The sequence below is a fragment of the Panthera onca genome, chromosome B4 (assembly GCF_046562875.1).
Source record: "Panthera onca isolate mPanOnc1 chromosome B4, mPanOnc1 haplotype 2, whole genome shotgun sequence".
Lineage (NCBI taxonomy): Eukaryota > Metazoa > Chordata > Mammalia > Carnivora > Felidae > Panthera > Panthera onca.
The window spans coordinates 129,650,178-129,664,653 of NC_138345.1; the positions used below are offsets into that span (position 1 = coordinate 129,650,178).

The 14,476-nt window shown below is 46.5% G+C and overlaps 1 protein-coding gene across 20 annotated transcripts in view; it reads right to left on the reverse strand.

Annotated features, from left to right (window-relative positions):
• The window catches only part of RBFOX2 (RNA binding fox-1 homolog 2), a 286,269-nt gene that overhangs the window by 171,566 nt on the left and 100,227 nt on the right, over positions 1-14,476 (reverse strand). The gene's annotated exons all lie outside the window — the stretch shown is intronic.

Here is a 14,476-nt window from a genome sequence, read left to right on the forward strand (position 1 = left end):
AGAAAGGGACTCAAGTCCAAGTAGGGAAAGGAACTTTCCCAAGGTTACACGGCTGGTTACTGGCAGAACTAAGGCTTAAAATCAGCTTTTGCAAGCTGGATGCATCGCACCTTGCCTCATTAGGAACATTCCCTTGGGGACACAGCAAGCTTGGCTTAACGTTAAATGGGCTCAGAGGGTCGACGTAAACTAGAGAACAAGCTAATTGCAAGGTCAGCAGCTCCCTATGGTTTAGACACCCAAGAGTTAAGCCCTCGGCCAGGGCCAAGGCTCCAGAGAGCCTGGGCTGGGCAGACTCCTATGGGAGGAGGCCAGAGAGGCACTGAAATCCACTCCTTGCTGTGATTGGTCGGCTCCCAAAGGGGTGGGGAAGAGGAAAGGGGGAGGAATGTCACCTGATCCCCACGGGGAAACGAGAGCAGGAGCATCTGCTCAGGTTTTCAACTAAATCTGTAAAATATTTCTGAACACTTGACCACCAAACTCAGAAGACTGTAACCTCTGACCTTCACGAACAAGAGAGCACTTGTTCTTTAATGACCAGATTCCTAGTAATACAATCTAGAGGAGCGAGCAAATGCAAAGAGGCAGTTTAATATCGCTCTGGCCCCAAATTAGGAAGGAAGGCTTCTGCTCTAGGTGCTTGAAATCAACACCGCCACCATCCTGCCTGCCCCCTTGCCCTTATGGCGACAGGAACCAGCCTGTTGGCCTCTCTGCTACCATTTTGCTCAAAGTCTGCCATTCCGAAAACATGACAAGACTACACAACCTCATCCCTTCCCCTGAATTTCTCTCCATCCTCTTTAAGAGGAGGCCCTTCCTTTTTAAAAAGGGTATCTTATTGTGAGACGCAACCACTCCGTAATTATGTCAGCACACATGCGCAGGGCAGAGAGAAGGGAGGGTTGGGGGAGAGAGAAACCCAATACCTTGCCAAAGCCATTGGGAAGTCTGCCCAAGTTATTAATCCAGGACGGGGCCACTTAACTGAATTGGTTGAGGCAATGCCCTTCAATCCTGGCTACGTCCTTTCCCCCAGGGGAGAGCACAGGAAGGGCCTATCTCCTCAAAATCTTATGACCCTGACAAGTCTTGATTCCTCAGAACTTCTCTCCCATTTCAAGGGAATACACAAAATACTTCAGCTCTGAGCAGAGAATCAGAGAGCCAACCCCTACCCCCAATATGCTATGGGGACTCCACAGGACTGGTCACTGAAGAGCCAATGAAACCGCATTCCCTGTGTCGTTACCTACAGCCACAACACAACAACTCAATTTTAAGTCCCAGTAACTGACGTGGGGGACGGGGACGTGCACCAAAGTAAAATCAAAGAGAAAGCCTCCTACTGAAGGATGGAAACGGGAGGCCCTTGAAGTCAGTCCAGGGACAAACGTGAGCCTGCCTCATTGAGGCCCCAGGAACCAGGCCAAGGCCCATCCAAAATAACCCGAATGGCTGGGCAGACCCATCCCTCAGGAACTGTGTAGACTAGTAATGACCTGACCCAAAGGGTGAAGATTCCTCAACCTGGAGCCAAAGCAAATCAGCTTCAGGAAGTTGCAGAGGCTCCTTATGTCTCCCCTTTGTTTCTGCTCTACAATCCCAAAGCCAAACTTAATCCAAACTATGCTACGAATGCCCTTTGCTAGCACAGAGGTCTCATTTATAAATCCCAGGGAACAGAAGTGACTCAGCCCTCTTTTACAGGAATGTTCAGCAAATTAACTACTCAAGGAGGTTCTGCGTGGTTATTAAAAACACAGGCTTCAGTGTCAGGCAGGCCTGGGTTTAAATACCTGTTCCACTACTTTCCAGCTCTGTGGAACTCTCCTAAATCTCTCCAAAGCTCGGTTTCTTTATCTGTCAAATATGGCTTCCACGCCTACCTCAAAGGGAAGGCTGCTGAGAATGATGGGGAACTGAGGGGTGTGTGTGTGTGTGTGTGTGTGTGTGTGTGTGTGCATGTACTTAGCACAGGAAGCATTCAATAAACAGTAGCTGTCACTATGAATTATTCTCGAGGACTATAACACAACTTGTCTGAAGAAAAAACACCGCCAGCTGACAAGTGTATTAGCATCCCTGCACCTTACCCCTCAGATCGGAGACTGGTAAACAGCAGGAAAAAGCCAAGGATTACTTCATGACCATCTACTGAGCAACGTGCTGGGTGCCAGGGGAAGAGAGTGAGTGAAGGCCACAACCTCTCCCCGCGAAGGAGTTCACGCTGTGGGGAGGACAGGACCAGGACGGAAAGGACGTGATGAGGAGAAAGGGAAGGACCGCCCGGCTTGTGTTCCGCCGTGAAACGGTTGCTTTTGAGTCTGGTCCCAGCAGTGAGGGTCACGTCGAAGAAATCTATCGGGACCATGGAGGCTGGCGGGGCGCTGGAAAACGGGGTGCATTCTGGAGCTCTGTGCGCCAAGAGTGAGGGGACGGGGAGTGGGGCCACGCGCTGGGGGAGAAGTATCGTGGTCTTTTCGCTTCACACTACACCAGGAACGAATTGCATCGAGCGTGGAGCAGCCATGAGCACACATTTTCAGGCACCACAAGGTCACTGCTTGCAGCGCTGATGCAGCGGCACGTGCATTTTTTAGCAAAGAGGCACGGGGCGCTCGAAGAATGACACTCATTCAATCGAAAACATGAATTCTCACTGAAAACCAGGCACTGGGGAAGGCCAGAAGGGGCTGGGTTCCATCAGCCAGTGGCACCAAACCCAGAAACCAGTGCTCTGGCTCCCTCCTCGCTTACAAATTTTCATCCTCAAGAGCCCAGTCTGTCAAACCGGCACACGCACACCTCAAAGCCCGCGTTGCTGACGGACTGGAGCAGGGCTAGGCCACTCCTTAGTCACGACAGCACACGTCCATCAGGAGACAGATCACACTTGGGGAAAAGCACTGAACTGGCAACGAAGGCTCCAGCCCAGAGACCCAGCTCCGCCACTAGCAAGAGCTCTAAGAACATACGACTACAGCTTTGGGTAGCCCTCTGACCTAGACTCGGTTTTCCCATCCACAGAACCAGGGCGACGGGACGACATCCAGCCCTCACATTCAAGGGGGTCCCGAGGGCCAAGCAGATGCCCCCACCCCGCATTCCTGTCTCGGCATTGTGGCAGACGTGCCACCGAAGAGCCGGGACACTGCGACACGCGATTACAATTCATTCTCTCAACTAGACTGAAAGTTCAGGCCCAGCAAAAAGTCAGCCACAACCGTTCTGGAACACAAACTAGAAGGTGTGGGGACTTGCAGTCCTCCTGGTCCAGATTGTTCATTTTATGAAGGTCAGGACTCTCTGTTCCTTGGACATTAAACCAGGAAAGAGAGCAAAAGAAAGCAACGGGGCAACCATCAAGTCACCTGGCACCTGGAAGGGCACATCGTTTGCTTGCAAGAGGAGCCCTCCAAACGGGACGTTCAGAAGGACAAATAGGAAGGGGCAGCTGCTAGTATTTCTGGCCAACAGATCAGGGCCTGAAAGATGGGTGTTCTCTCCACTGAACAACTCGTACGGTCAGAAATAATCTTGTTGCCAGCACGCAACAAACCGGCAGCTCTTTAGAGAGGGCTCTCTGGGGACCCAGGGCTGCGGCAACCAAGGGAAACGTACCCAGATCAGATCAGCGACGGCCGCTCCGGTTCCACGGGAGGTATTGTGGGGAACAGCGGCACCGGCCAACACACAAGATTTACACAATGAGCTCCCTGAATGCCGCACGTGTCCAGGTCAGACGAGCCGCTGCTCTGCCACGAACAACCCGGGAGGCAGATGCCACGCATCCTATCTCCCCACGCCTTTCGCTGCCACTCCTCAAGAGAGCCTGGGAGGGTGGTTTTTCACGGCAGTTGCCCATTCTCTCCATTTTAAATCCGGAGGAAGAAGTCTTATTTTTTGTCTCCTCCTCTTTACCTTTCCCTTCCCAACATAAACACGCGAAGAAGATGTGGTCTGTCCACACAATGGAATATTACTTAACAACAGAAAAGAACGAGGTACTGATGCAGGCCACATCGTGCAGGAACCCTGGAAACATGCCAAGGGAAAGAAGCCAGACACAATCGGATCACGTTATATGGGATCCATTTTATATGGAACATCCAGAAAAGGCACGTCTGCAGAGACAGACAGTAGAGACGAGTGGTTGCCTAGGGGTGGGGGGGGGGGGGGGGTGCGCAGTAAGGGGGATAGAGCGATTGGGACATGATGGCTTAGGGGTACACAGTTTCTTTTCGGAGTGACGACAGTGCTCTAAGATCGACCTCGGTGATGGCTGCACAACTCTGTGAACGTAACTAAGATGCCACCGAACTGCACACTTGAAATGGATGAAATGCACAGTATCAAATTATATGCAATAAAGCTGTTCTCAAACGCCTCAAAAGAATCACCACCTCCTTTAGGAAGGGAACCGTAATGAGGGGGGTTTAACTCTCTGGCCGCCCCTTGTTTCCAAATGCCAGCCCTGGAGCCTTCCTATCAACTGCTCCTTTTGCACAGGCTGACGCCTTTCCCAAGATAACTGGGCTCGATGGCAGCTCTGCTTGGGGTCTTAAAGTCCACCCCCGCTCTGTCTGGACTTTAGCGTCCTGCCTTCCACATCTAGCTTCCCTGTCCCTGAAAAGGTAGTAAACCTCCCCCACCCCTCCCAGCACACACCGCACACCGCACCCCCCCCTCACCCCCTCCCACCCCCGCAGGGGCAGCCGTGGCTCACGAATGACCTGTAACACCACGAAAAGGAATGAAGATAAATGATAACGGGGAAGCACAGGTTTGGGAACTGCAACAAATCTGGGCTCCGAGCAAAGTGCGTGACCACGTGACTCTGCCTCGCTCTCAGTTTCCACTTCTGCAAAATGGAGAAACACTACCTAATGCGTTTAATGCACACGGTGGTGATAAAAGTTAAATGGGAAAATCTATGTAAATGATTCATATGATGCCTGGCTCACAGAAGGCACTCAATAAATAATAACTGTTATTTATAGAAGTCTTATGCCCAGTTTTTTCATGCTGTCCTCCAGCAGGTCAGCCTATCAAAAAGGCGGCAAAAAAGGCAGGCCTTTGGTGCCATCAAATTGTTTGTCATCTTTCTCACTTTGCTAACCCATCTCACACACAGATCCGTAGTCCATTCCTAATCCTTCTGAATTTTTTACTTCAATTTTTTTTCCCTTTTTTTTGGACTCACTTTAACTTCAAACCTCAGGCTCAGTATTGCCCCTTCAGCTCTATGCTCTCTCCTCAGCCATAATTTGTATTTACTGCCTTCCTTGTAATATGGTAAGCCACTCGCAGCACAGCACCCGGTATCCCACTCCTCCTAAAAGCCTAACTACCACGGCATCAAAACAACTTCAGATGAACCTCAGAAAAAATTAGGATGGAAACTTAAAATGGAACCCTAGGCAGCCATGAAAAATGTTGCTATAAAAATAGCTAATGGCAGGGTGCCTGGGTGGCTCAGTCAGTTAAGCATCCAATGCTTGATTTTGCCTCGGGTCATGATCTCACGGTTCATGAGTTCGAGCCCCGTGTCAGGCTCCATGTTGATCGTACAGAACCTGCTTAGGATTGTCTCTCTCTCTCTCTCTCTCTCTCTCTCTCTCTCTCTCTGCCCCCTACCCCCCAAAATAAATAAATAAACTTAAAAAATAGCTATTGGCATGAAAAGATATTTACAACAGAGTGGGAAGGAGCTGGAAGCATCCTACAAAGTCTGTACAGCATGATGACATTTTGTAAGGAATTTTACAATGTGTGTAGATGCAAATACTGCACAGAAACCAGAGTAGACCAACAAACGACGAAAAGATAAAGTTACATATATTAAGACGATTTTTATTTTATTCTTTTGGCCTACTGGATCTTCTCAATTTTCCTTGACGAATGTGTATTACTTTTAAGAAAAAGATTTTAGGATTTTTTTTTTAATGAATTTAAACAATACAGTGCCTCTTCACTATTTTCTTTGCAGACACGGTAGCATGGCTCTGGTCAGACCAGGACTCACATCCCTAATCTACCACTTATTATATATACGAAACCTTTAGCCTTGGTGTTCTCATGTGGAAAATGACGATGATGAAGAACACTCTAGCAGTCTTCAGGGAGTCTCAGGCCGTGGTTCTCAGCTTCAGCGTGCATCAGAGATACCTGGAGAGCCTGTCGAACCAGAAGGCTGGGTCCCCTCCCCAGACTTTCCACTTTGGTAGGTCTGAGGGAGGGGGCAGACCACGAATCTGAGGAAGTTCCCAGGTGATGCTGATGCTGCTGGTCTGGAAAACCACAGGACAAAGTCTCCTTTCAATATGCCACACAGATCCTGAGTGCTCCTGCAGGACTACCTGTTCCCCAGAGACTGAATTACATTAGAACCTGAGACTGCACATCCACCCAAAAGCCCACACTTCTACAACTCGAGTGAATTCGCTCCGAGACATGGAAGGAACTGGTTTTCCACTTAAGGCGAAAATAAATAATTATTATGACTGCATGTAAAATACCTGACTTTAGCAGGGGACAAACGTCCGAGACGGTGGGCACAGACAAAAGACGCTGCGAGAAACAGATGCACAGTGAGTCCACTGCACGCTGCCCCGTGCCTGCCTGGGGAGCAGAGCAGAGCCCAGCCTGGGTCACAAAGCACTTGCTTTGCTCTGGGTGCCCTCTGTTGACAAAAACAGACATAGCCACTTGCTCTGCTGCTCTGTCCCTTTTTTCCTCCCACCCCAGGAGAGCCAAGAGCCCTTCAAGTGTGACTCAGGTTCGGAGGGGAAAAGGTTTCCAGTTATGAATTTTTTCCTAAGCCCCTACATAGTCAGGATGTTCTTCTTCCGACGTCCCCAGTCCCCCTCACTTTGCATCTGCAGCTTATCTCCAAACAGGTTAACTAGCTCAGGTCGGCAGAACAGGAAGTGATGGTAACGTAGGTGGAATTTAAATCACGGTTGCCTTTCACTTCAGAAATGGCTAGCATTAGCACAGCGGGAATAAACTGCTTTGGTAAATACTCCCTGATACAATGTGAAACCCTGCACAATGTGTAATAATTTTAAAAGTATATATACTGACTGTTGAAGTTTCTATACATGAAAACTGTCTAGTAGCACCTTCCAGACAACTAAAAGTAGAATGAGGGGCGCCTGGGTGGCTCAGTCAGTTAAGCATCCAACTTCGGCTCAGGTCATGATCTCACAGTTCGTGGGTTCGAGCCCCACTTCGGGCTCTGTGCAGACAGCTCAGAGCCTGGAACCTGCTTCGGATTCTGTGTCTCCCTCTCTCTCTCCCCCTCGCCCCCTCACGTTCTGTCTCTCTCAAAAATAAATAAACATTAAAAAAAAAAAAAAAAAAAAAGGTGGAATCAGAGCATGTCAGAGTAGGCCAAGAGCTCAGATATCATGGTCTCCAATTTCCTCATTTATACGGGGAAACCGAAGGCCCAAAGAAGTAAAGTGACATATCCAAAGTCAAAGTTAGTGAAAAGCCAGTTTCCTGATTTCCTCATGACTCATGGTCTTCCCACTATACTGTGGTCTTTATTCAGAAACTTTTTCACGCAGGCATTACCAACAGGACGACAGCTGCTTAATTTTAGCCACGTGGTAGAGGATAAAGAAAGTAGTGAGCATGGAACAATTCCTGACAGGAGTGGGAGAGGAAAAAAAATCCTACCTTTTTCGACTGCAAAATTAAGCCTTTTCTGGTATCAATACTTCCTTACTAGCAATCAGTTTTAAATGAAAGTATTCCCACTGGGTCAAAAACTGCACTTACTATCAACAAGCAGTTGTCTAAATAAGGAGTCGGCAAGCTATGGTCCATGGGCCAAATCCAGCCTGTCACTCGTTTTTGTATCACCCGCATACAGACCATGACTTACGCGGTCTTTACATTTTTTAAATGGCGGGGGACAAACAAATCAGAAGCAGCGTATTTCAGGACGTGGAAATTACATGAAATTCAGAGCCCACAAATAAAGTTTTATTAGAACACGGCCCCATTCGTTCATTTACATGCTATCTATGGCTGCACACAAGCTACAGCAACAGAGCTGAATGGCTGCAACAGAGGCCCCAACACCCACAACATTTGCTCTCGGATCCTTCGCAAAAACCGTGTGTCCACCCTTGTTCTAAAGTACTGACGAATGTCGTCACTGGGTCGAGGACGAAGCCCTGCGCCGTCAGTTGCTGGGGGCCCGGCCTCAGGGGCGAGCTCCCCACCCCCTCTGGCAGGCGCCCCACACAGCGTGAGGGCTGATACTCCCTGACACCCAGAGCTCTCCTCCAGAGACGCCGAGGGGGCCCCGTGCCAGGCTCCAGCATGGTTTTTAGTTAATATCCGTCAGCAATCCTACCCATGTTACAAATGAGGACCCAAGCCTGAGAGAGATGAAACAGCAGGCACAAACTAAAACTGTGAGCCCAGATCTGCCGGACGCTAAGGTTCTTTGATTATTCCCCAGTGGTTTTCAAACCGGGTTCCAGCCAGCCGAGGGGCCTCGGGGCCAGAGGAAGCCCAGAGGGCGGGGCTCCACGTCCTCCAAATCTTTTCTAGGAGGACCACGCCACTTCCATTTTTCCTATATTGTGTCCACGTACTTCAGATGAAAAAGACTTTGCGGCTACAAAGTATAGTCTGAAGGTCAGCGCACCTCTTCCAAATAAAAGCTATGCTCTTCTCTCTCTGCCACTTATTACCACCTTTGGCAAATCTCTCACGACACGGGGCACCTTAATTCCCTCATCTGCCAATGGGGATTAAGATCCGGCCTCCTCCCCCCCCTCCCCGTCCCCACACGTCCAAGATCAAATGAAAATGGACAGGAAAGTGATCTGTAAAGGATACAGGACTATAGAAATATAATACAAATTATCACCCCCTCAGTATAGGGCTGGGGAGGGGAACCAGTAGGGAAATAATACCATTTCTACTGACTAAAGAAAAACCAAACTTGCAAGTAAAATGTGAAAAACAACAACAAAAACCCCCAAACATCCAATGAAAAGTAAATAAGGAAAATATCTCAGTGGAAATAACATAAACTTTTCAATCTAACACATTTAGATTTAAAACCCAACTTTACTCATTATCAGCTACAAAGCCTTGGACAATGACTTAAATCTCTTTGAGCCTTGGCTTCCTCACCTGCAAATGGGAGGAATAAAATAAAACTTGCTAAATGCTTCATACAGGGCTTGACACATAGTCAAAGTTCGATTCATGCTAGCTCTCTCTTCCTGGGAACCCTCACTTGTTATTCTAAAATTAAGACACACCTGCTAGAATTAATGCATGGGCTCCCCATACCAGGAAGGAAATAACAGAATTCAGGAACTCAAAGCATCTTTAGCTTAGATGATTCTATGATCCACCTGATATCACAAAGCTTCGAGAGGACAGGCTGAAAGTACTCTAAGGAACAATGAAAAATCCTAAGAATAAAAGATACACAAAGTTCTACTAATTCAATAAGGATGTTTATTGAGTGGTTTAAGAGCTCTGTATGGCTCCACAAAACGGCAGATTTACATTTAAGATCCACTTGACCAAAACCATTAAACTTGTAAGAGGCACTCTCCTGCTCAGGAGAGGTAGATCAGATATCTACCTTCTTGAGTATTAATTTTTTATATAGCTCTGGCAAGGCAAAGGTAAAAAGCCTAATGAAAGCCCGAACAAAGTTTTTTTTTAATCTTCCACAGGAAAAAGTCCCAACAGAGTAGTCTCTACAGTTCAAGAAGGCGAAAGTTTACTGTTTAATTTATCCCTTTACCAAATTCCTACTGAGTACTTACTTTGAGCAAAGTATTTGAGAATATCAAGAAGTAAGACAGGGTGCCTGGGTGACTCGGTTAAGCGGGCAGCTCTTGATCTCAGCTCAGGTCATGATCTCAACAGTTCATGGGATCAAATCCCACACCAGGCTCTGCACTGACAGCACAGAGCCTGTTTGGGATTCTCTTTCTCTCTCTCTCTCTCTGCCCCTCCCCTGCTCACTTGCTTGCTCGCTCTCTCTCTCTCTCTCTCAAAATAAATAAATAAACAATTAAAAAAAAAAAGTGCTCTTCCCATAAGTGGCCTGAGGTGATCTCTGAAAATAATTTGCTATTCACTTGACCCAGAAAACTCGACAAAATCATGCAAGTTAAGAGGTGCAAATCTCCGTGTTCACTTTAAGAACACACATGAAGCGACCCAGGCCATCAAGGGTGTGCATATCCGAAAAGCCACCAAATACCTGAAAGACGTCACTTTGCAGAAGCAATACGTGCCATTCTGTCGCTACAATGGTGGAGTTGGTAGGTGTGCCCAAGGCCAAACAGTGGGGCTGGACACAAGGTCGCTGGCCCAAAAAGACTGCTGAATTTCTATTGCACCTGCTTAAAAATGCAGAGAGTAATGCTGAACGTGAGGGTTTAGATGCAGAGGCTCTGGTCTTTGAGCACATCCAGGTGAACAAAGTCCCCAAGATGAGGCAGAGAACTTGCAGGGCTCATGGCTGGATTAATCCGCCATACGTGAGCTCTCCCTGCCACACTGAGATGATCCTTACAGAAAAGGAGCAGAGTGGTCCTAAACCAGAAGAGGAAGTTGCACAGAAGAAAAAGATATCCCAGAAGAAACAGAAGGGGGAAAAAGGAGTAAATTCTGCATAAAATAAATGCAAATAAAAGTAAGTAAATAAATAAACGAATAATTTTTTTAAAAAGAAGTATGACAGGATCCTTATTCTCACAGAACATTATGGGTCATCATAAAATAATAGGCAGTGATAAAATGCTATTACAAAGTGGAAATAACATGGCTTGGGAGCTCAGAGGACATTAAAAATCTGTTCCCAAATAAATGCATCATGCAAGACTTAAAGGACGAGACAGCCTTTGGAGTGGGACTTAAATAGTGGTAAAGGGGTGCATCTGGGTGGCTCAGTAGGTTTAGCGTCCAACTCTTGATTTCGGTTCAGGTCATGATCCTAGAGTTGTGGGATCAAGCCCTGAATCGGGCTCTGCACTGAGCGTGGAGCCTGCTTAAGATTCTCTTTCCCTCCCTCTCCCTTTCTCTCTCTCTCTCTCTGTCTCTCTCTCTTAATCTCTCTCTCAGGGCACCTGGGTGGCTCAGTCAGTTAAGCATCCACCTACTGACTTTGGCTCAGGTCATGATCTCACCTTCGTGAGTTCAAGCCCCCCACTGGACTCTGTGCTGATGGCACAGAGCCTGCTTGGGATTCTGTCTCCCTCTCTCTCTGCCCCTCTCCCCTTGCTCTCTATCTCTCTCTCAAAATAAATAAAAATAAACTTAGAAAAAAAAAAAGATTCTCTTTCTCCCTCTGCCCCTCTCTCCAACTCACGCATGTGTGCACTCGCTCTCTTATAAAAATAATTTTTTTAACTTAAAAAATTAAAAAACAAATGGTGGCAAAGGGTGGTATTTCAACACATTAAATGCCATAAGTAAAGAAATTGGAATTAAAACCCACATCTGATTTCAAAGCTACACTACTCCATCCCATAGTGTGGCTAAAACACAGAATACCTTACCCAACATAGAAAGAAAAAGACTGGGGCCCAATCACGGTATTCACTTAACAGTATCCCCTGAAGGGTTCTCAACAGATAAAAGCTAAACAGAATAATGCTACCCAGTGAGATGAGAGCTGTGCCTTTGTTTAAGTGTATGATTACCCAGAATTTACTGAAATTTTCTGGTGGCACAAAATTTTCTAACACAAAGATCTTAGTTCCCCCGCCTTTCTAAATCAACCCTAAATCAGCTCAGCATAATGGCATAAGCTGATGCTATCAAGAAAATAAAAATATTTAATCTATAACTGAAACACATAACCATACTGGCCACCAACTATGGGGGCTTTTGCTTTATCTTATATGTAACTAGTTGGTTTCATTCTAAACCATCTGCCACGGGTTATCTGTTGAAGAACGAAGGGTTGAGGGGCTCTACCATGTTTCTTCTTTTTTTTTTTTTAATTTTTTCAAATGTTTTATTTATTTTTGAGACAGAGACAGAGCATGAGCAGGGGAGGGGCAGAGAGAGAGGGAGACACAGCATCCAAAGCAGGCTCCAGGCTCTGAGCTGTCAGCACAGAGCCTGACGCGGGCCTTGAGCTCACGAACCGCGAGATCATGACCTGAGCCGAAGTCAGTTGCCTAACCGACTGACCCACCCAGGCACCCCAATGTTTCTTAAAAGTAACTCACAAAATGGTAGCCAACTGTGGCTGTGAGACTATCTGCTGCTTATGCTTACTAACTACTTGGCTGCTCTAAACAACCCTAAAGAGACGAATTACCTGGTTTTGAAAACCACTAACAAAGGAATTTATAAATAGTTCCAGTGATTCATAATCCTTCATTCTTTTTGAAGGCCATATTAAACTTCTCATTACAACACAGATCAATTGCCTACATACAAAGTATTAGGCCAATCTACTGGAAAGCCAAGCAGAGAAGTTATAATCCCTCCATCTGCAAAATAATAAGGATCTGGGTCAAGAGATCCAAACGGTTCTGACAGCCTAAAATCACAGCAAGCTCAAAATGAGTCCAAACAGGCAAACCATGACTGCCAGGATGTGACAAAGAAACCATGTACAGAAGAGGGGTGAGAAGACAGCCAGCCACCATTTCCCCGCTCCCTGCTCACATCACTCATCCATCCACAGATCCAGAGCAGTATGGCTGGACTCAGAGGTAGGAAGTTACGTGATAAAAAGTCCCACTATTTCCACAAGGAAGCAGGATACGCCAACAACCACAAAATCAGACCCAGCAGAGCCCAGGGATGAGAAAAGACTTTCTAGCCTACGTGGAAAACAGAAGGTATAGGCAGTGAAACATCACATCAACCAGTAAGTCGCTCTTGACCTAGGAAATTTTTTAAAATGTAATGCTTACAAAAGTAAGTACTACCCTCCTCACTTCCACTGATGAGGACACTGAGCCTTGGAGAAGTTAAATACTTTGCTCAGTCTTCACCAAACTTCCCAAACTCCCTTGATTCGAAACTTACAGAAATGCTCAGGCAGATGGCGTGCTCGAGGAGCTCAAACGATTAGAGGCGATAAGAAAAGGTTTCATACGTCCCAGTTAAATTATGACCAGGGATCTTGAAGGATACTTAGGAGTCTGCTGGGAACAGGAGAAATATTGCAAGTAAAAGGCACTAGGAAGAAATAAATATCCAGGACCGAGACGTGAAGGACTCTGAAGAGCCATGCAGCATGGAAGAGATATGTGCAAGGGGCAAAGAGCGAGCACGATGGCTGTAGAGAGCCGTGGACGTCGGCGCAGTCTGGCCAGATTCCGTTCCAGTCATGACAGTCTGAGAACGGACCCCCTCTTTCTACTGATGCTGCCAAGATCCATAATGAGTTAGGTAAACAAACTTATGCAGGCTTCACTCCCCTCACACAGGCGTATTATTCTTGGAAGTAAGGTAAAGCTATGTTCCTGAGGTAGAAATTTCAAATCTACAGCCAGAATTCATTTTACATGGTGAATTAAAAAAAAAAAAAAAAAAAAAAAAAAAGGAGAGAGAAAGACTTAAATCAGAGACTGTAGGAACTAAATATTCCCTTATAAAAGCTTCCCTAAGGCCTCCTTCCCATAAAACTAATGAGAAAAATGATTTAATGACCCTATTACATGCCAGGAAATTTATGTACGTTATCTCTGATCCTGCAACAACCTTTCACAGTAGATACCAGTCCTATATTATAGATGAAGAAACTGAGGCTCACAGAAGGAAAAAAACCTGCCCAAAGTCACGGAGCCTGCAATGGCGGAGCTGATAGTTAAACCCAAAGCCAGGATGCAGTCTGCGCATGCGCGCGTGTGTGTATGTCTATGCGTATGTATCCGGAGGAATTTCCACGAACCAGCCTTACACAGATGCGACGGCGTCTTGGTTAAAGAAGGAAAAAAAAGGCCAATGAACATGGCCGATCCTTCAGCGTATCACGTCCCTCCGGACATGCAGAAAGCAGCATAACCGCTTGTCACCACACAAAGAGCTTTCTTGCCCAAACATGCCTGCCACCAAAAATCTGGAGAAGGCTATGTTAGCCAAACACAAAGCCCCTGTAAACCTGCCAGTCCTCCTTGGAGCCATCACCAGGCCTGAACAAAGACAGTCAAGTGCCTGTTTCCACCGTCTCTTTCCTAAGAGAGCTACATAGAGTTTATCCAAATTTAGCAAATAAGGTTGAAAACAGTTTTGCTTTACTGGGGGGGAGGGGAAAGAGTTGTCTTGCAAAATCTCACAAAGAACTTGTATCCAAAATATATAAAGAACTCTTACAACTTGTTAAGAGAATAAATGAACCAAATAAAAAGTAGGCAAGAGACTTGAACACATATCTCAACAAAGAAGACATAACGAATGGCTATAAGCAAACGAGAAGGTAACTCTACATCTTTCAGTATTAGGAAATACA